This window comes from Penaeus chinensis, chromosome 21 (genome assembly GCF_019202785.1).
Source record: "Penaeus chinensis breed Huanghai No. 1 chromosome 21, ASM1920278v2, whole genome shotgun sequence".
NCBI lineage: Eukaryota > Metazoa > Arthropoda > Malacostraca > Decapoda > Penaeidae > Penaeus > Penaeus chinensis.
Window position 1 is genome coordinate 20,744,516 of NC_061839.1, and position 22,500 is coordinate 20,767,015.

General features: G+C 41.9%; 1 protein-coding gene across 1 annotated transcript in view; it reads left to right on the forward strand.

Annotated features, from left to right (window-relative positions):
• Positions 1-22,500, forward strand: part of LOC125036741 — a 273,718-nt gene that overhangs the window by 84,015 nt on the left and 167,203 nt on the right. The window lies entirely within an intron of this gene.

A 22,500-nucleotide genomic window follows, 5' to 3' on the forward strand; every position in this document is an offset into this window, starting at 1 on the left:
AACAAAAAAATCAAAACTCATCCCAAACGCTTGAAATAAAAAGTGCACACACACACACACACACACACACACACACACACACACACAAACACACACACACACAGACACACACAAAACAAAAACAAAACAGAAACAAAACAATAGTAATATTAATACATAATTATAAAACAACAAAGATAGAAAGAAAAAAAAAAACAAAGGAAACAAAGAAACAAAACAAAAGTAATAGTAATACACAATTATAAAACAGCAAAGAAAGAAAAGAAAAGGAAAAAAGAACGAGAAAAATACAACAGAAAGAAATGCCTTTTTAAAAATAATTCCATCCCGGGTTTTTTAACCCCCAGGCGAGGTGAAACCCAAGGCGGGCGACCGAGGGGGGCTCAAAAACCTTAGCCTCCCCCGGCCCCCCGGGCCCCGCACGCGAGTCGGACCGGGGGGGGGGGGGGGGGGGGAGTATTTAGGTCTTTAGATGTGTTTTGGTTTAGTTGTTAATGTTTATTTTCTCTCTCTCTCATTTTCTCCTCTCTTCTCTCTCCACTCTCTCTCTCCCTTCTCTCTCATCCCTCTCCCCCCTCCCCCCTCCCCCCCCCCCCCCCTCTCTCTCTCTCTCCCCTCTCTCTCTCTCTCCCCCTCTCTCTCTCCCCCTCTCCTCTCTCTTCTATAATATATATTATATATATATATATATATAAAATTTTATAAAAATATATTTATATATGAAATCATGTAAATTCGTTCCCAAATCAAAATTCTAGATAAATTATATATATAAAATATATATATATATTTTATATATACATATACATATATATATATATATATATATATATATATATAAATATATAAATATATATATATATATATATACCATAAATTTATATAATAAATAATGCGTGTGTGCGTCCGTATATAAATATATATATTTTTATAATAATATTATACATATATATTATAATATACATATATAATATATATAAAATATATATATATATAATAATATATTATTATAAATATAAATAAATATAATATATCCACCACACATCAATTTAAAATCTATTTCCAATCAATTCATAATACATTATATAAATATAAAAATTTATATATAGAATACTTTTAAAAATTATATATTATATTTTATAAATATATTATATATAAATATATATATATATATATACAAACACCACACATACATCCCTATATAAAATATATAAAAATATTATATAATATACACACACACAACATGCATAAATATATATTATATATATATAGTATAAATACAATATATACTATATAAATATATATATATATTATAAATAAATATATTAAACATCTTAACCCAATTTAAAAACGCATGAATATCCAAATCAAAGTAATACATGCCTGTTTTTTTTTTTACAAGCTATTTACTTCTTGTATGACACTTGAGTCTCAACGAAAATGGAGTTTGGGGTATCAATAATGACGAAAATTCTGTGTTAAGGGTTTGTCTATCAGGTTCATCTTCCTTCAGGAAGTTGAAAAAATATCATAGTTTAGTGTATATTTAAAACTTTTGTATATAAATCATAACAACAAAACAAATGTGAAAAAAGACATCAGTAACAACAACAACAACAAAATGTAAATGTAAAAGTGAATCGAAGTTTACAATCAGTAATAAAGAAAAAAAGAAAAAAAGGGAAAAGAAAGGAAAAAGAAAAGAAAAAAAGAAAAGAAAAGAAGAAAAAAAAACGAGCGAAACCTCTTATCACATTCCGGGCTTCCAGACTGAACGCTTTGGTTTTTGAAAAGGGTTCGGGGGAAAATTTTTGGAAATAATTTTCCCCAATCTCTCCCTTTTCGAAGGGCATTTCGTCCGTTTTCCTCCCGAGTTTAAAAGAAGGAAGATTTTTTTCTTCTTCTCTTTCCTCCTTCCCCCTTTCATTTTTTTCTTCTTTTTTTTTTTTTTTTTTGTTCCCCTCACCTTTTTTCTTTCTCCCCTTCCCTTTTTTTTTCCCCTTTTGGGTTTTTTACATCGTTAGCGTACAGCGAGCCTCTCTCTCCTTGAATGCGCGCCGGCCTGAAACTTGATTCTTCTTTGTACTCGACATTTTTAAAGCGGGTTCCCCCGGCCCGTCCGTGAAAAAAAAGGTGAAAAAATTTGGAACCCGGAAAAATAATGGAGAAAAGGTTTTTGAGAGAGAAGAGAGAGGGAGAGAAGGGGAAAAGAGAGGAGATAAAATAGAGAGAGAGAGAGAGAAGAGAGAGAGAGAAGGGGAAAAAGAGAGAAAAGAGAGAGAGAAAAAAAAAGAGAGGGGAGAAAAGGAGAAAGAGAGAGAGAGAGAAGAAGAGAGAAGAGGGGGAGAAAGGAGAGAAAAAGAGAAAGGGGGAGATGGGGGAGGGAAAGGGGAGTTGGGCGTTGAGAGGGAAAGACCCCCCCCGAGCGAAAGGAAAGAGCCCTCATGCCGAATCAAAGAACGGAATTCCTCCCTTATCGGCTTGGAAATTGGGGAACTCCCCGGGAAACCCAAAAAGGGGGGACCCCCCCCCCCCCTTCCCCGGGGTTGGGGGAAAAGGGCCCCTCGTGTAGAAAGAAAAGGGGGGCCTTTGAGCAGGAAAAAACCTATCTATTTCGGGGGGGTGGGTGTAAAACATACATTTCACTAATCAGATATGTGAGCGTTTTGTGTTACACACACCACACACACACAAACCACAACACCCAACACAACACACACCCCACAAACCCCACACACAAGGCCCCACAAAAACACACACACACACACACACCACACACACAACACACACACACACAAAAGGGGGGACACCCCAACCCACACACACACACACACCAACACACCACACACACACACAAAAACACCACAAAACCCCCAACGTGCACACATATCAGAATAGATACGTAGGTTGTTACACCCAAAAATTACAAAAAATTGTCTGTGCTCAAAAGCATCATAAGGGAGCCCGTCTACCCAAATTTTTCTCTTCTGAAAATAAAGAAACAAAAAAGGTGGAAAAAAAGAAAAAAAGAAAATACGAGGAATCGAAAAAAAAACAAAACAAAAAAAAAAAAAAAAAAAAAAAAAAAACAACAGCAGCATATATACATGCAAAAAGAGAACAGTAAATAAATAAATAAATAAAGATAATGAGCAGAACGATCGATAGATAATTAGAAATCTCGCCTGATTTTATTTAAGTTATTACACTAGATTTATTCTCTTTGATGAAGCAATTATTCCTGTCGCGTGATTTTTTTTTTTTTTTTTTTTTTTTTTTTTTTTTTTTTTTTTTTTTTTTTTTTTTTTTTTTTAACTGACCCAAAATGCGATTTTTTTTTTTTACCTCCTCTCTCATGACGAACGAATTGCAATCACGAAAGGCAGTTATTCGGGGGTGCAAAGATGGTGAAAAATGGATTGATTTTGATTTTATTTGTATTGCTTCTAATATCTTTATTTCATTAATTCATTTTTACTGTCATATTTATTTGTTCATTATCTACTTATCTATTTACTTATTCATTTATCATCATCCATATTTTCTTATTTTGGATTTTTTCATTTTATTTTTTTTTTTTTGTACTTTAGGCAAAAAAAAATTTAATTTTTTTCTCAATTTTTTCCCCCCCACCCCCTCCCTCAAATTTGGGTCTTTCTCCCCCCCTCTTTGCCCTGTTCTTCGTCTCTGGTCCCCCCTTCCCTCCTCTCTCTCTCTCTCTCTCTTCCCCTCTGAAATCTTCTTGGGTTTCCTTTTTTCTTTGATCTCTCCCCTCTCCCCCTCCCCCCCGTCTCCTCTCTCCTCTCTCTCTCTCTCTCCTTTTTCCCCCCTCTCTCTTTCTCTCCCCTCTCTTTCCCCTCTCTCTTTTCTCTTTATCTTGCCTCTCTCTCTCCTCGTCCTCTCTCTCCCTCTCTCCTCTTCTTCTCCTCTCTATCCCTCCCTGTCTCCTCCCCTCTCTTTCCTTACTTAACCTCTCCTTTCCTACCCTCCCTTCCCCCCTGCCCCCTCCCCACCCTCCCTCCCATTATCCCTCCCTCCTTTTAAAACCCACCCGTTCCCAAACACCACCGGGGGAAACAAACCCCGTCAACACCGTCCTCCCCTCCTCCCACTCCTCCCCATCCTTCCTCCCCTACCACTCACTCTCCCTACAATTCCCCCCTCCCCCCCCTCCCCCCCCCTCACCAGCACCTCCCTTCATTCCTCCCCCCCCCCCCTTCCACCCTCCCTCCCCCACCCACTCTCCCTCCCCCACCCACTCCTTTTCGCCAGGATGGCGGTCCTCGAAAGAGTGTCCAAGGAAAGTCCCCTCATATTGTCAAAATGGCTAGATAAGTTAGGCAAGAGATAAGACTTGAAAGTTTGACGTGTGCCTGTGCAGGGGGGGGGGGGGTGACAGGTGTGATTTTTTTTTTTTTTTTTTTTTCTTCCTTTTTATCCCCCCGTCGAATTGGAGTTGATTATTAAATTGATGCTTATTTATTCTTTCAAATTGGATATTATATATAAAATATATTTCTATCATATATATATATATATTTATTTTCTATCTGCTCATCACATATGTACATCAAGATTAATCAATTAATTTTTTTTTTAATTGTTCATTGTTTATTTAGTAGAATCTATTTATTTTTCATTAATGAATGCATTAATTTTATCATCCATTATTACCACTATTTATTTTACTTATCAGTAATTATATATTCATTGGCGTCTTTGGGTCTGTCACCATGACAAGTTACTGCCGGATTGTGATGAAAATTTATGGGTGGGATGGCCATGGTCAAGGGAATTTAGGTGATAAGATGCTGATGGTTTAATAGGGTAAATTACCTATATATATTTTCTTTTTCTTTTTCTTTTAGGATTTTGGCGTGTATGAGAGTAGATTAAGAGAAAGAAAATCGGTTTCTTAAATAGAGATATCTCGCATTGGATTTTTTTATGTAATTAATTTTTCTGAAATTTTTCTTTTCTCCTCTTTCCCTCCCTTCTCTCTATTCTTCCATCTTCTCTTCTACTCACTTCTAAATCTCCTCTTCTCTTCTAAACTCTCTTCCTAAATCTTTCACTACCCCCTCGTCCTCCTCTCTCTCACTCATCCTCCATTTTTTAATTTAACCCTCTCCTCTCTCCTCTCTCTCTCTCCCCTCATCTCCCTCTCTCCCCTCTCTTCTCCTCTGCTCCCCCTCCCTCGTCCCTCTCTTCTCACGTCTCACTTCTCTATCTCTCTCTCTATCTCTCTCTCTCTCCTCTCACACTCTCTCTCTCTAGCTCGCTCTCTCTCCCTGCTCTCTCAACCCTCTCCTCATCACTCTCTCTCTCTCTCTTTCTCTCTCTCTTCTCTCTCCTATCATCTCTCTCCTCTCTCTCTCTTTCTCTCTCCTCTCTCTCGCCCTCAGTCTCTCTCACTCCTCTCGGCATCCTCTACTCTTCAGGCCTCCGTTCCTCTTCGAGCCCTCTTCGGCCCCTCTTTCCCCCTCTCCTCGTCCCTCCTCCTCCGTATCGTTCATTTCCGCGTCATTCTCTCCCTCTTTCTCTCCCTCTTTCTCTTTAATCTCACTATCTATCATGCCTTTCCTTCTACAATTTATTATCCAATTATTCTTCAATGGCCTTATCTTATTTCTTCTCCATTTCTTATCCAACGTCCCTTTCATTATCATTCGCGTCCTCTGGTCATCCTTCATTCCCTATCTCTCTCCTTTCTTTTCATCAATCAATTTTCTTTACCCTTCTTTTCCTACGACCCCGCTCTTTGCCTTTAGAGCACATCTAGCCTTCTCCCTCCCTATTTATTTCCTCTCCCTTCCTTTCTCTCCTTTCTTACTGTATCCCTCTCCCTTCTGCCTCTACCTTTGCCTTCCTCCCTCCATTCTTCCGCTTACATCTCTCATCCCCCACATCCCCCCCCCCCCCGCCCCCCCCGCTCATCCCCCCCCGCGCCATATTTATCTCCCCCCCCCTTCCTCAAAACCCCTCCGCCCCCCTCCCCCCATTATCATGCCTTTACCCCCCCTTTCCTGAAAAACCCCTAACCCCCCCGCCTACTCCCCCTTCCTCCCTTCCCTTTTTCTTCCTTTTCTTTTTTCCTTACTCTTAAGCCTCTTCTTCTCATTCCTTGTCTCTTCTCTGTCTGATTCCCTTTCCCTCCCTTTCTTGCCTTAGATCTCGTTTCCCCCTATTATTCTATATTCACTCTAAGTTGCACGTCTATCCCGTCTATAATTCTATTTACTTTCGCTTCCTCCACTCTAAGCTTCCCCTCTGCTTTACTTATCTTCGCTCCTTCCTTTCTCCCATTCTCCGTTTTACCCCCCCCCCCACCCCAACACGTTCGCCCCCCAACACGTCTGTCTGTCGGTCTCCTCCTTCCCTTCCTCTTACCTCAACCCTCTTCTCCTCCATTCTCTGTCTTACCTCACCCTTCACCCTCTCCCCTTTTCTTTCTTCCTCTTCTTCCCCTACCTTTCCTTACCGCAGTCCCTCACCCCCTCCCCCTATTCTCAGTCCTAACCCCCTCCCTTTTCCCCACCTCCTGCCTAAACCACCCCGTCCCCCCCCGTATCCCACCCATGCCTATACTACAACATATACAACACCCTCCCCCGTCCACGCCCCCTACTTCCCCACGTCCTGTCTTACCCCTTTACCCCTCCCCCCCCCCCTCCTTCTCCTGTCTTACAACCCCTGACACAAACCCCCTCCCCCCCCCCCTCTTACCCCACGGCCTGTTTCTTACCTTTTACTTACCCCTGTCTTTACCCCCCCCCCCACACTTCCCCCCTCTCCTCTCTCACCCCCCGTCTTACTCTCTCACCCCCCTGCGGCTTTACCCCCTTGTGGGTTGTCGCTTGTCCTGCACCCAGGGGCGGCTACAAAATCGATTAGGGTCTGATGGTTTTTTGGAGTGTGGAGTGGTGTGTGTGTGTTGGTGGCGAGTGTGTGGGTGGTGTGGGTGTGTGTTGGGGAGGGGGAGGGAGGTGTTCCGTCTCTCTCGTTTCCCGTTCTCTCTTTAGAGGTTAGAGTCTTTTTTTTTTTTTCTTTTTTTCTTTCACTTTTTTATGGTATGTCGGGGGGGGGGGGGGGGGGGTGGGGGGGGGGGGGAGGGGGGGGGGGGGGGGGGGTAAGGGCACGGGGGGGGGGGGGGGAGGCAGGATAATTTATTCGGTTGAAATGATTGATTTTGTTGTCATTGTGTTTGATTTCAATTTTTATTTATTTATTTATTTATTCATTTTATTTTTTTTGACAATATGATGTTTCGTTGTTATTGTCATGCTGATGGTTTTGAATATTTAAAGGTTCTAGGATGAAGTGTGATGTATGGTGATTTGATGAATGGTGTGTTGTAAAAAGAAGAAGACGAAGAAGAAGAAGAAGAAGAAGAAGAAAAAAAAGAAAAAGAAAGAAAAAGAAAAAACGAAAGAATAAAAGAAGACAAAAAAAAAGAAAAAGAAAAGAAAAAGAAAAAAAAGAAAAAGACAAAGAAAAAGAAAAAGAAAAAGAAAAAGAAAAAGAAAAAGATAAAGATAAAGATAAAGATAAAGATAAAGATAAAGATAAAGATAAAGATAAAGATAAAGAAAAAGAAAAAGAAAAAGAAGAAAAAGAATATATTCGGGACTTTATTTTAACAGCTCGGTCGAAAAAAATGACAGCAAATGTATCTTGTCCTCCATTGATTTCCCATTCTTTCTTTCTTAATCTTGAATTTCGTCCCCTGACGCCATTCCTCGATTCATTTCTCACTCACTTCTCATTCACCTCCTTTTCGGATTATATCTTCGAAAGAAAATGATAACCATGATAACAGAGGAGTGATAAAGAAGAAACGAATTGAAAAGAAGAAGAAGAAGAAAGAAGATAAAAGAGGAGTGATAAAGAAGAAATGAAATAGCATTAAAATGGCCACAAGCTTGCCTGTTCACGAGGGAAATCATTTTATTTTCACTAGAATAATGCAGATGCTGGCTGCGTGATAGACGCCCTGTTACACTTTCCTTCGGCCAAATAATTCATTGAAGCAAACTCCTGAGGCAAAACTACAAATTAAACTACAACACACAACGCGAACCCCCCCCCCCCCAACTACCACCACCCAAACCCCCCCCCCTACAACCCCAAAAACCCCCCCCCCCGACCTACACAACCCCCACCCCCGCCCCCCACAAAACCCACCCCCCCCCCCCCCCCCAACCCCCCCCCCCCGCCCTCACTCCTCTTTCACTACCCTGGTGACCGCCGACCCCCACCCCCTCTTTCCCTTTTTATGTTCTGCTCACAATCCCTCCCATAATACCTCCCCTATCCCTTCCCTCCTTTCCTTCCTTTGCCCTTCCCTCCTTCCCTCCCTCCCTTCCTTCCTTTGCCCTTCCCTCTTTCCTTTTCCCTCTTTCTAATCCCTCACCTTGTTCCCTCCAACCGCCGTTCCCTTCCTCATTCCCTTCCTTGGCCCTTTTCCTTCTGTTGCCTTCCTGCTTCTCTTTGGCTTTCCCTCCCTCCCTTACAACCTTCCTTTGCCCTTCCTCCTCCTTCCCTCGCCATCCCTTCCTTCCTTTGCCCTTCCTATCCCCTCTTTCCCCTCCCCTCCCCTATCCCTTCCTTCCTTTGCCCTTCCCTCCTTCCCTTCCTTCCCTTCCCCCCCTCTTTCCTTCCTTGCCCCTTCCACTCCTTCCCTCCCTCCCTTCTTCTTTGGCCCATTGCCCTCCTTCCCTCGTCCCCCGCTTCCCTTCCTTTGCCCTTCCCTCTGCTCCTTCCCTCCCTCCTTCCTCCTTCCTTTGGCCTTCCCTCCTTCCCTCCCCCTCCTTGTCCCCCTCTCCATTCCCTTCCCTCACCTCCCTTCCTATTTTTCCTTCCAATTGCCTCTTCCCTTTCCTTCCCTCCCTCCCTTTCCTTCCATTTTGTTGGCCCTTTTCCTCTTTTCCTCGCCTTCCCATCCTTCCTTTCTATTGCCCTCCCTCCTTCCCTCCCTTCCTCCGTTCCTCTCTCCTTTTACCTTTCCCTTTCCTCCCCCCGTCCTATCTCTTCCCTTCATTGTCCAGAGCTCAGGGCCCTGTCCCCTGCCCTCCCTCCCTTGCTTCTTCCCTTCCCTTTCTCTTCCCTTCCTCCGAGATGGGGGCTTAAGGAGGTCCCCTGCCTGTCCCCCCTCCTTCCTTCTCCTTCTCATAACCCCCGTCCTTCCCTTCCACCACACCTCGTCTTCATCCCACCTCCCCTCCATTCACTGTCCCTTCTCTTCTCTTCTCTTTCTTCCCCCACCCCATCCACCCATTCCCTCCTTTTACCTTCCTTTCTTTCTCTTTCCTTTCTCTTTCAATAAACCATCCTTTCTTTTCGTTTTCCCTTCTCTTCCCTCCCCATTTTCTCCATCCATATCTTTCTTCCTTCCTTTCCTCTCCTCTTCACTTTCTTTCTTTTCTCCCTTTCCTCTTTTTTCCTTTCTTTCCCTTCTTCTTTCTTCTTCTTTTCATTCCCTTTCCTTACAACCTTCCTTTCTCTTTTCTTTCTTTCCGTTTCCTTTCCTTTCCCCCCTTCTCTTTCCCCTATTCTTTTTCCCCTCTTTCTCTCTTCTTTTCCCTCCTTTACCTTCCTTTCTCTCCTTTCCCCTCTTTCCCTTTTCCCCTTTCCTTCTACCTTTCTTTCTATCGCTTTCTTCTTTTCCCTTTTCTTCCCTTTCTTTCTTACCCTTTCTTTACCTTCGCTTTCTATTCTTTTCTTCTCCTCATTTCTTCTTTTACTTTCTCTCCTTTCCTCTTTCTTCTCTTTCCTCATACTACTCTTCCTTTCCTTTCTCTTTTCTTTCTCTTATTTCCATTCTTTCTTCTTCTCTTTCCTTTCCTTTTCTTTTCTTTTCTTTCTTTCTTTCTTCTTCCCCTTTCCTTCTTTTCTTTCTCTTCTCTCTTCTTCTTTTCTTTCTCTCCTCATCCTTCCTTTCTCTTCTTTCTTCTTCCTTTCTTCTTCTTTCTTCTTCTCTTTCTTTCTTTCTTTTCTTCCTTTATTTCCTTTCTTCTCTTCCTTCTCTCTTCTCTCCCCTTTCTTTCTTTCTCCTTCTATTTCTCTATCCTTTCTTTCCGTTCCCTCTCGCTTCCTCTTCTCTCTTTCTTCTCTTTCTTCTCTTCCTTCTTCTTCTCTCCCCTCTTCTTTCGTTCTTTTCTTTCTCTTCTTTCTCCCTCTTTCCTTCCTTCCTTTTTTCGCTCTCCTTCTCAACTTCCTTTCTCCTTTCTTTCTTCTTCTTCTTCTTTTCCTTTTCTCTTTCTTCCTTTTCTCTTTCCTTTCTTCTTTCTCTTTCTTTCACTTCTTTCCTTTCCTCTCCTCTCTTTCTCCTCCTTTTCTTTCTCTCTCTTCTTGTCTTTCCTTCTTTCTTTCTCTTTCCCTCTTTTCTCTCTTCTTCTTTCTTTCTTTTCTCTCTCTCTCTTCTCTCTTCTTTCCTCCTCTCTTCTTCTCGTCGTTCTTTTTTCCTATTCTCCTCTCTATTCCCTTTCTCTTACTTCTGCCCTTCTCTTCCTCTCTTTTCCTTTCCTTCTTTCCCGTCTTCCCCTCTTTTCTCTTTTCTTTCTTTGCCTCTTTCTCCTTCTTCGTCGGTTCCCTCCTTTTACCTTCCTTTCGTCATTCTCTTACTTCCCTTCTCTTTCTCTCGTTTCTCTTCTTCCTTTCTCTTGTCTTCTCTCCTTCCTATCTTCAACTTTCTCGTCTTTCTTCTTTCCTTTTCTCCTTTCCTTCTCTTTCTTTCCTTCTCTTACCGTTCCTTGCTTTCTTTTCTCTTCTTTCATTCCTTTTCTCGTTTCTCATTCCTTTCTTCGTTTCTTTTCTTCTTTCTTCTTTCTCCTTTCTCTATTTCTTCTCTTTCCCTTCCCTATTCTTCTTCTTTCTTTTCTCATCTTCCTTTTCTTTCTTTTCTTCCCTCTTTTCTTTCTTTTCTTTCTTCTTCTCTTTCTTTCTCCCTTCTCTTCAGAATTCTCCTTCCCTTTCTCTTCTTTTCTTCTCTTCTTTTCTTCTTTCTTTTCTTCTTCTTTCATTCTCTTCCTCATTCTCCTTCTTCCTTTCTTCTTCTTTCCTTTCTTTACTTTCTTTCCTTTTCTTTCTTTTCTTTCCCTTCTCGCTCCCTCTTTCTCTTCTTCCCTCTGTTCTTTCTTTCTTACTTCTTTCCTTCCTTTCTTTCACTTCCTTTCTTCCTATGCTTTCTTCATCTTTTTCTTCTTTCGTTCTTTCTTCCCTCCACGTTTCTTTCTTTCTTCTTCTTTCCTTCTCTTTCCTTGCTTTCCGTCTTCTTTCTCCTTTCTTTCTTTCATTCCTTCATCTTCTCTTTCTTCTTTTCCTCTTTCCTTCCTTTCTTTCACCCCTCCCTGTGTTGAGGGTCCCACACCCTCCTTTCACCCCCTTCTTTCTCCTCCTCTCCCTTCCCCTCCCTACCATCCCGGCCTCCCCTCCTTTCCCAACCCTCTCTTCTCCCCTCACACCCCCCCTCCCCTACTTTCCCATCATCCTCCTTTTCCCGCCCCCTCCCACCTCCTTGCCAACCCACACCCCCCTACCATTTTCTCCCCCCCCCCCTGGCTCCTTTCCTCGCCCTTCCCCCCCCTCCACCCCCCCTCCCTTCGCCATCACATGCAAGCACGAAGACCACGGCATAATGTGGCCAGGGCATAGAGGGGCATTAACCTTTGCGAGGGGGAAGTCAGCGACTCTTTGGCACGTTTGCCTTTTTGCCGTTTCTCTCTCGTTTCCCTGTTTTTTTTAAAGAAAGAAGAGAAAGGGGTAGAAAAAAGTAAAGTGGAAAAGAAAAGAGAAAGAAGAAAAAAGGGGAAAGGCAGACGAGGGGGAGTAACGAAATGGGGGATATGTAATGGGGAAGAAGGAGTCTATTAGTAGGATATGCGAATCTAAGCCTTATGATTTAGGCTCATAAGGACGAATGTGGGCTAAAGTGCGGTTGCCTGGTAGCGACATTTTGATCGTTACTGTAAAGAAGTAATTCAGAACGAGAGAGTTGGTAAGGTTATATAAATTTGTATGATTCATCCTTTTTATGTCTGTCTGTCTGTCTATTCTTCTTTGTATATTTATATAACTATCTCCTGTCTATTATCTATTATCTGTGTATTATCTATCATTCACACGCACACTCTTTTTATATATATCTCTCTCTCTCTCCATCCCCCACCCCCTTCTCTCTGTCTCTCTTCCTCCCTCCATCTATCAGGCACTCACATTCTCTTTCAACTCTGGTTCACATTCTTCTTTATCCCTCCTCCGCTCGACCTTCACCCTCTCCCTCACAGAAGGAACGCCCTCAGGCCTGTGCGTGAACCAACCCCTCAAACCTCCCCCCTCCCCGCCCTTTATAAAACAAAAATACCCAAAACCCCCCACCCACGCCACAGACACCACTTCCACACGACAGGAAAACAAATCCACAACGCGCCTCACACAAACGACACACGTGCCCGGCCCCGCCTGCCCCCAGATAGGCCCGCCTGCAATTGAGCATTGTGTACCTCGCCGCTGCGTAAGACCCTCTGGTGAAGGATTAGGTAACTACTGACCACAAGGAGACTGGGGGAGGGAGGGAGAGGGGGAAGCGGAGGCTCACTGGCGTACACCTCACGGACTTCTCCCTCTCATTCGCCCTCCAAGGCCAAGGGTCAGATGCTTCAGCGCGAAGGTGGGGAAGGGAAGGCGGGAGTGCAGAGGTAGGTAGACATTTTGTAGGGAATTGTGGATGGGGTTTTGTGTATACACTTCGGTTAGCCTTGTGCCCATCCACACACATTCATACGTGCATACATATATCTATACTTGTGTATATATTTATATATCGCGTTGTATTTCTGTAAATGTACGCTCGTATCGCTTCCATCTTAAGCCTATGGTCATATTCCATTTCAATACAGATATGTTTTTTTAGATTTTCATATTAACTGTGACACATACCTGGAGTTACAACTTCCGTGTGCGCGGACTTCAAGTCTATTAATTTTGGTGTGAAAGGAGATGAATATTGAAAACATAAATGTTAAAGAATGACACTCGCACATTATCATTATTGTAATTCATTGTTCAATTATAATTGCAGTGATAGTCCTTGATATTAATAAATATGTCTTAATCAATATATATCATCACCATCATCATCAAACCACATCATCATCACATCACATCAATCATCAACATCATCATCATCAACATCATCATCAACATCATCATCATCAATACAACAAACAATATTTCTCATTTGTTGGTTGTTTGTTCTTATATTATCATTATTAGTTTTCATAATCATACATATCATCATTCTTCTCCGAGGCAAGTACAACTGCACTGAATTAGTAACCGTCAGTTTTATTGCATATTTTTTTTATTTTTATTTTCACGACCATCCCTGGTGAAAAGTTAAAGAAGGAAGGCAAAAAAGAGAGAGAGGGGGGGGGGGGGGGGGGAGGGGGGGGGGGGAGGGAAAGGAAGATTGGGTGGAAAAAGAAGGGCGGGAGAAAGAGACAAAAGGGGATGGGAAAATGGAAAAGTAAGGAGGGGGATGGGGCATATGTAATTATATATCTAATATATAATAAATTATATTATATATAATATAAAAATATATATATATATATATATATATTTACATAAATGTTATACATCTACTTGATTACATGATATATATATAAATATCTAATATATAAATATATATATTATATATAATATATATATATTGTGTGTTAATGATGTGTGTGTGTGTGTGTGGTTTGTGTGTTGGTGTGTTGTGTGAGTGTGTGGTGTGTGTACAAATATTGATAAAGCCTCTCCGCGGGTATGTATAGATATCAATATTATGTATCAATAATAATTTTAAAATGCATAAATCCCTACTTAAGGTGCCTAAACAAGTAACCTCTTATACACATTCCCAAAATAACTGAGGCCGGATAAAAAACACCCAGCGGGAAGTTACGCAGACCAAAACACAAGTTTGGGGAGTGGGAAAATAAAAATTACTATAAATTTTCCATGCTTTATTAATTTTTTTATTAAATACCACATAAACAACTTTTGAACAGAAATCCTTACCCAAAACCCTCCAAGCACTGTCGCGGTCCCCCCGGCCCCCCGCGCTCCCCCCTCTCGCAGATCGTGACCTTGCCCCAAAGCACCCCCGCGCCCCCCTCCTCAGCCCATTTACGATCATCAATAAGATTCATGGAGAAGAAAAAATAATAAAAAATTGCGTGGAGACCAAAATTCAACAGAATAAAAAATCCTTAATTGGTGATTTTATTTATTGTTCATTTTGGTATTATGCAATAAAACGCTTGTTCAGGAAAAAAGTCCCACATATAATTAGGAATTCTTATTATTTACCGAGCTTCCTCAAATCTTCAGGCTGACTTGAGATCGTTAACAGTGATATCGCAGATATCCCAAGAAGATGGGAATCGTGCTGATCTACACCCTAAAAAAACCGTGCAGAGGCTGCAATAATACTGGAGAGATCAAATCAACCACGACCTAAAACAGAAACAAAGACCTAAATACTGAGAGAATCAACCAAACACGAACGCAAAAACGTACAAAACCTACAAAGTACATATCTATAAATAATAAAATTAAGTATCTACGGTAAATACTGATGTGTGTATGAATGTATGTCTGTGTGTATATATAAATATATAGCTTCTATAAAAAAAAATGATATATGTTATATATATATATATAAATATTGGAGTGTGTGCTGTGAGTGTGTGTGTGATGTGCTTATTCAGGTATAATGTGTGTATATTTGCATAAATACACACACAACATACACACACACAAACACACACACACAACACCCACAACACACACACTACCATATATATATATATATATATATATATATATATATATACACACACAAATACACACACACACACACACACACATATATACACACAGACAGAGATGGGGTACGGAGAGAGGGAGAGAGAAAGAGAGAGCGAAATGAAAGAAGGAGATGGATATCACCTGTCCTGCCTCGTTCCTCATCGCGAAGGAAGATAATGGAAAGCAACATTTGATAGAATGAAAGACAGAAAGGTCCATTTTTCGCCCCCCGCCCCCCCTCGCGTGCCGGAGAATGACGGCGGGTTTGACTTGGATCTGACCTATCTCGAGGGCAATCTTTATGCTGTCTTGTAAGACGCATTCGTTCGCACGTACTCCTCCTTCCCTTCTGATTCCTCTCCTCCTCTTCCTCCTCCTCCTTCTCTCTCCTCCTTCTCTCTCCTCCTCCTCCTCCAATTCATTCTCCTCCTCCTATCCCTTCTCCTCCTCCTACTCCCTCTCCTCCTCCTCCTATTCCTTCTCCTCCTCCTAATCCTTCTCCTCCTCCTCCTCCTCTTCCTCCCTTTCCTCCTCCTCCTATTGCTTATCCTCCTCCTTTTCATGCTCCTCCTCCTCCTTCATTTTTTTTCTTTCTATATCTCTTTTTCGCTCTCTCTCTCTCTCTCTCTCCTCTCTCTCTCTCTCTCTCTCTCTCTCTCTCTCTCTCTCTCTCTCTCTCTCTCTCTCTCCCTCTCCTGTCTTCAGGTTGTTTTGAGACAAGACATATCGTCGTCTTATCAAGGCATTTGCATAGTCATTAGCTCTTGATCGATCCTTTGTCGAGTTGAGGTATTAGAGAGTATCCTGCGACGGGAGCATGGCGCCGTTTGGTTCCTGATGGCATCTCCGGCGTCGCTATGCTGCCCTAAGGTCAACTTGGGCGCCGCTTGGTTTATGCTGGCGTCGTCATGCTGCCCCCAGGTCAGCATCGGCGTCTTGAGTTCCATTATTGTAGCTCGAGGATCAGCTAAGCCTTCGCGGTCTGTGAGGAGGTCTTGCTGTTTGAGGACTGTTTGTGGCTGCGGTTTGTGGGTGTCATCTCGCTCCTGGTGAAACGCGAGGCCTACAGGACAAGGCATTCCTTGTGACTTAATTGGGCCTGAAAAAATCTGACCAGCGTGGCACCATACACACATACTCTTTCCCTCTACTTCTAACACACACACACACACACACACACACACACACACACACACACACACACACACACACACACACACACACACACACACACAAACACACACACACACATGTACACACACACACACACACACACACACACACACATGTACACACACACACACACACACACACACACACACACACACACACACACACTCACACACACACACACACACACACACACATACACACACACACACATACACACAAATACGAATACACATACACATACACATACACATACACGCATACTCGCACACACAAATATACATACTCGCACACACAAATATACATACTCGCATACACATAGGCATATGTACCTACAGTGTCTTCTCGACCCCCATCGCCCTTCCTCACATTCCCTCGTCGTCCCTTTGGTTCACTATAAAGGGGTCGAGCCCGGGTTTTTACCGACTTCTCGAGGACTGGTCCCAGGCCACCCCCTAGAAGACCAATTAATAAGACCAGTTGGCCCTGGCTTGAAAAAAGGGTCTTTGGACGAAACCGCTGCTCTGAAGGGCTCGCCTGGCTAAGGGTTTATTTCATTCAATTTCCTTCATTTTTCCTTTTTATTGCATTTTTCTCGATTTCTCGGTCTCTCCTGTCCTCTCTCTCTCTCTCTTTATCTCTCCTTTTCTCCCTCTTCTCGCCTCTTTCTCTCTCTCTCTCTCTCTCTCTCTCTCTCTCTCTCTCTCTCTCTCTCTCTCTCTTTCTCTCTCTCTCTCTCTCTCTCTCTCTCTCTCTCTCTCTCTCTCTCTCTCTCTCTCTCTCTCTCTCTCTTTCGCTTTCTCTTTATCTCTTTTCCACCCTCCTTCCCTTTCACTGCCCCCCCCCCCTCTCTCTCTCTCTCTCTCTCCCTCTTTCTCTCCTCTTTTTCTTTACCTCTCTTTCCCTTCCTCCTTCCGTCTCTCCGTTCCTCCCTCTCTTCTTAACTTGAAAAATGCATTTTCAATATATGCAGATTTTTTTAATGAAATTTAATAATCTGTTTTCATTAACAGTTGCAAGTTGTGTTTTTCTATATCCATGGCTGTCCTCACCATTTTGTTATTGTTATCATTGCTGATGTTATTGTTTGTTGTTTTTAACCTGCTCCTACCCCCACCCCCCACCCCCTCATCCTCATCAACGTCATTATTGCCATTATCTGTAACTGTACCAATATTCCAGCATTTCAGTTTTTATTGCAAGTGATACTGCAACAAGAACTTCTTGCTAACGACATCGTTATTATTGCAACACAAATATAATTGCCTTTGTAGATTACTAGTATTCATGGTACTATTAGTAGATAGTATGGTTCTTATAGCAGATATTGTTCATGTTTGCGTTATCATTATCATCACCACAATTATTGATATGATAATCAAAACTCATATATGTTGTTTTTTCTCTTTTCAGGTAAATTGTAACTTCTAACCGGAATATCCTGTACACCCGTAAGTGAATCATTATTTTCTAAACCGTCCATTTACCACAATCTTTTCATCCATATTTAGTACACCTTATCACCATTAACAACATATGTAGCGAAGAGAAAAAACGTCACATGAACCGCCTTACCTGAAATGGGAGTAATAATAACTTAGTTAAAAGTTGAAAAAGGTACATATTCTTATTCTCGCCATTTAACCCGAATTTGTTGAAAGAAATGTCTTTATTAGCCAACCCTAGTGCTGAGACTCCAAAGATCCCTGACCTAAATATCCGGATATCTCTTTTCCCTATCTATCTATCTATCTATCTATTTATCTATTAATATATTAATATATTAATATATTTATCTATTTATCTATTTATCTATTTATCTATTTATATATCTATATATTTATCTATTTATCTATTTATCTATTTATCTATTTATCTATTTATCTAGGAAAATCATTGGACAGATAGGTCACTAGTACATATAAATATAAAATCGTAACTCTTAGAAAAGCAAGACATGCATAAAATATACCAATAGAAACATACATAAATATGCTAAAATATATGTTTTTTTTCTGATTCCATGGTCCGCCTTTTGCCTCAGGTCATGGGTGTGGTACTATACTTCAGGTTAGATGTACAGGTAGTTTCATAGTGACCAGGTACAAGTAGTTAGCCAGAGGGGACGGTGCCTTCTACTCTGCAATTATGCAACCAGAGCATTCCACATACTTTTTTTTTCTTTCTTCTTTTTTTTTTTGTACATCTGTAGTTCTATTTTTAAACTCGGTAAACCACGTTTAGGTACCATGCCTTATAAACCCCATTAACAGATTCTATTACCATATCAATCAGTGCTTTCAAAATTCATCTCAGCGACTATACTGCAAAATGCCGGATGAACTCACATTTCGAAATCTGCATCAGTCGTTCAGTTATAAGCTCGAAATATTTCCCTTTCCTTTTCCTCTATGACTTGTTATGGTTGACGTTTTATTAACTTTTTTTTTTCTTTCTGTCTCGACATTTACATGTTCCCCGGACCAAATTTTCGTTTTTGTCACCATATTCTCTCTTCGTTTCATTTCTACCATAAACAAAAAAATTCCACTTCCCTTTCGTTCCCCTTATTATGTAAATATCAAATCTATCCCCGGGGCGATTCATATTTCTATATGATCGAAATTCAGTGTATCGTGTGCAAATTAATTATAAAGGAGGCATTCATAATATAGGATAACAATGCACTCAAACTTTTTTTCCCGCCATAAAATTAGGTGTTTGATCACGTTCAAACATATTAACTATTTTTTTTCCCTACCATCAACAACAAGTGTGTTTGACAACCTTTAATGGATGAGAACGTTGCACAACCACTATTTGCAAACGAGGAAAACATAAATTCGTGTTCAAAAGCGGTGTTGGTGAAGCTTTTTATCGTTTGTTCGCGTTTGCAAAATACGACCATCAATTCTAGTTGATGTCCGGCAACGCAGCTGTTAATTCTAATGTCGTGTCGATATTATCAAAAGTGGAGACGGGGGGAAAAAATCGGCCATGCACGAACGCGATGGACGGCGCCATGACCCCCCCCCCTCTGCTCACACCCCCCCCTCTCCTTTTCTCCTCTATGTCACTGATCCCCCCCCCCCCCCCCCCCCCCGCTCCTCTGTGCCTACCTGGCCCCGCTTTTACCCACATACATCTCATTTCTCCTCTCTCGTCTCTCCTCCATTATCTCTCCTCTCTCTTCTCTCTTCTTCCCTCTTTCCTCTGCTCTCTCCTTTTCCCTCCCTCCTCGCCTCTCTCTTCTTCCCTCCCTCCTTTCCTCCTTCTTCTTCCCTCCCTCCTCTCTATTTCTCCCTCCCTCCTCTCTTCTCTCCTCTTCCCTCCCTCCTCTCCTCTCTTCTCTCTTCCTCCCTCCCTTCTCTCTTCTCTCCTCTTCCCTCCCTCCTCTCCTCTCTTCTCTCTTCCTCCCTCCCTCTTCTCCTTTTCTTCTTCCTTCCCTTCTCTACTCTCTATTCCTCCCTCCCTCTCCTCTATCTTCTTACCTCCCTTCTCCTTTCCCTCCTCTCCTCTCTCCTCTTCCTTCCCTCCTCTACTCTCTTCTTTCCTCCCTCCTCTCCTCTTTCCTCTTCTCTCCCTCCTCTTCTCTCTATTTCTCCCTTCCTCCTCTTTCCTCTTCCTTCCCTCCTCTCCTCTCTCTTCTTCGCTCCCTTCTCACCCCCCTCCTCTTCCCCACCTCGCACCCCCCCTCCCCTACCACCCACCAACCTTCACCCACCTGAGCATCGCCGAGGCAGGATCGGGTTCCACACAGAAGCGCCTCGATTCCCTTCAAGGCCAACGAAGAGTTTTATGGGAACTAAAGTACGTATGGCGGTACATGGGATTCCCTTTTCCCTTTCGGCGATTCTACGATTCTCGTGCTCTGTATACGTTTTTTTTTACTGTCCTCTCTTTCTCTACCTTTAAAGTCGCTCTGTCTGTCTGTCTGTTTCTCTCTGTATGTCTGTTTGTCCGTCTGCTTGTTTGTCTGTCTGTCTGTCGATTTGTTTGTCTCTCTCCCTCTCTCTCTCTCTATGTATATATATATACATATATAGATAGATAGATAGATAGATAGATAGATAGATAGATAGATAGATAGATATAGACACACATGTAGGTATGTATTTAAGTATATATATATGTATGTGTAATGTATATATATATATATATATATATATATATATATATATATATCACTCTATATCTCCTACATACTTCTCGCCCCTTCCATTTTCAGCCTGGCCTCACCCCCTCCGTCCCCCCTCCCCCCTCCCCACCTCCACCTTCCTTCTCGACTAACCTTGCGTAATATTAGGAGATTTCGCGTCATGTTCAGCCTTAACTTTTTACTGATTTCCCCGGCAGCATTTCGTCTTCCTCATCGCTGTCTCTTATTTCTCCGATGGCAACGGATTCACTTTTGCTCTCCATCCTCCTCGCCATTTAGCTCGTTTGATTCTGAAAAAAAGAAAGAAAGAGAGAGACAGATAAAAGAAGGAAAGAAAAATCAGATGACGATATATGAAACAAATGAGATCATAGGTTAGAGATCGTGTCTCGTGTACATGAACTTTTCATAGTCGACACATGCAAACACACATATATATATACACACACGCACACTTACACACACCGACACAGATACAAACGGCCAACATTCATACTAATGAACGCAAGTTATTAGATCCTACTATAGTCAAACGCAAAAAACAACTTGTTTAGATTCGCTCAATTTTTCTTTGGAATGGTCGACATCTGATACGCCAAGTGTCAGTTCGCATCGCCATATCTCCAGTATCAATGAATTAATTCCAACACGTGTGACTGGATCGGCCGTTGGGCGTGGCTCTCGTAGGACTTCCGTTAAGTGAGCGAATCAGAAGACGGCTTTTAAACAGGGCACATCTAAGCGAGAGCATGATTGGTCCGTATGGGTTTCTGATGCAAGGTCCTTAGCTCGTTCCGCCAATCACACTTCATGTTTCTTGGCGCCTTTGCCAGCTAGCCCTGGTGTCGGCGCGCGGGAACACACAAGTAAACTCAAAGAAGTAAGTGATAAGATCTCTCCCAGCATCAAGCGCGACAGGGCACACAAAAGACGTTCGGAAGGAAATGCAGACAAGGAAAGCTGATAAAAAAAAAAAAAAAAAAAAAATAGAACAAAGCAAAACAAAACAGAGAAAAGTAAATGAGCAAAAAATAAATAAAAGTTGTCGACAGTGTTAACCGTTATTGGACTCCGTGTGTTGGAAGTTGACTGGCGTTTTAGCACGTTATTTAAACACTCGCTTACAGTAAGAGTGATAGCATAATCGTAGCATGTGAAGAACGTAAACGCAATTGCAACATCCTAAGCAATACTAGACAAGGAATTAAAACAAAATATATGCATAAATCTTACCCAAGCATCGACACCAATGTAACGTAAAACAAAGACACAACTGAAAAAGAAAAAAATATAAGAAGAAAAAAGAAAGAGAGAAAGAGAAAGAGAGAGAGAGAGAGAGAGAGAGAGAGAGAGAGAGAGAGAGAGAGAGAGAGAGAGAGAGAGAGAGAGAGAGAGAGAGAGAGGGGGAGAGAGAGAGAGAGAGAGAGAGAGAGAGAGAGAGAGAGAGAGAGATAGGAGAGAGAGAGAGAGAGAGATATAGATAGATAGATAGATAGATAGAGAGAGAGAGAGAGAGAGAGAGAGAGAGAGAGAGAGAGAGAAAGGGAGAGAGAGAGATAGAGATAGATAGATAGATAGATAGATAGAGAGAGAGAGAGAGAGAGAGAGAGAGAGAGAGAGAGAGAGAGAGAGAGAAAGAGAGAGAACGATAGAGAGAGAGAGAGAGAGAGAGAGAAAGAGAGAGAGAGAGAGCGAGAGAGAGAGAGAGAGAGAGAGAGAGAGAGAGAGAGAGAGAGAGAGAGAGAGAGAGAGAGCGAAAAAGAGGGAGAAAGAGAGAAACAATAACACTTCTCAAAAATCTCACAGCTTCCCTTTCCAACATCTTCACCACAGATGTCGTACCGAGGAGAAAATATTTCAAGGAGATATTTCACGCTTGTAAAAGAAATTTCGGCCGCGAGGAGGAAGCATCTCCTCTGAGCGCCGAGGAACGCTTATTGACGCCGCTTCCTTCGCGTTGTTTTATATATTTTTTTAGTTTTTTTTTCTTCTCTTTCCTATTCGGCTTCTTCTTCCTTCTTCCTCTTCTTCATCGGTCCCATTTTTATCTACTTCTGTTTCGACTTTTCTTTCTTCTTCTTATTCTTTTTCTTTTTCTTCTTTTACTTCGGGGTTCTTTTCTTTCTTCTCCCTCAACATCGTTTTTTTTTCTTTAACTTCTTTCTTATTCTTTTTCCTTTTTTTCCTACGCCTCCTACACACACCCACCCACACACACACACACACACACACATACACACATACACACACACACACACACACACACACACACACACACATACTCACACACAAACAAACAAACAAACACACAC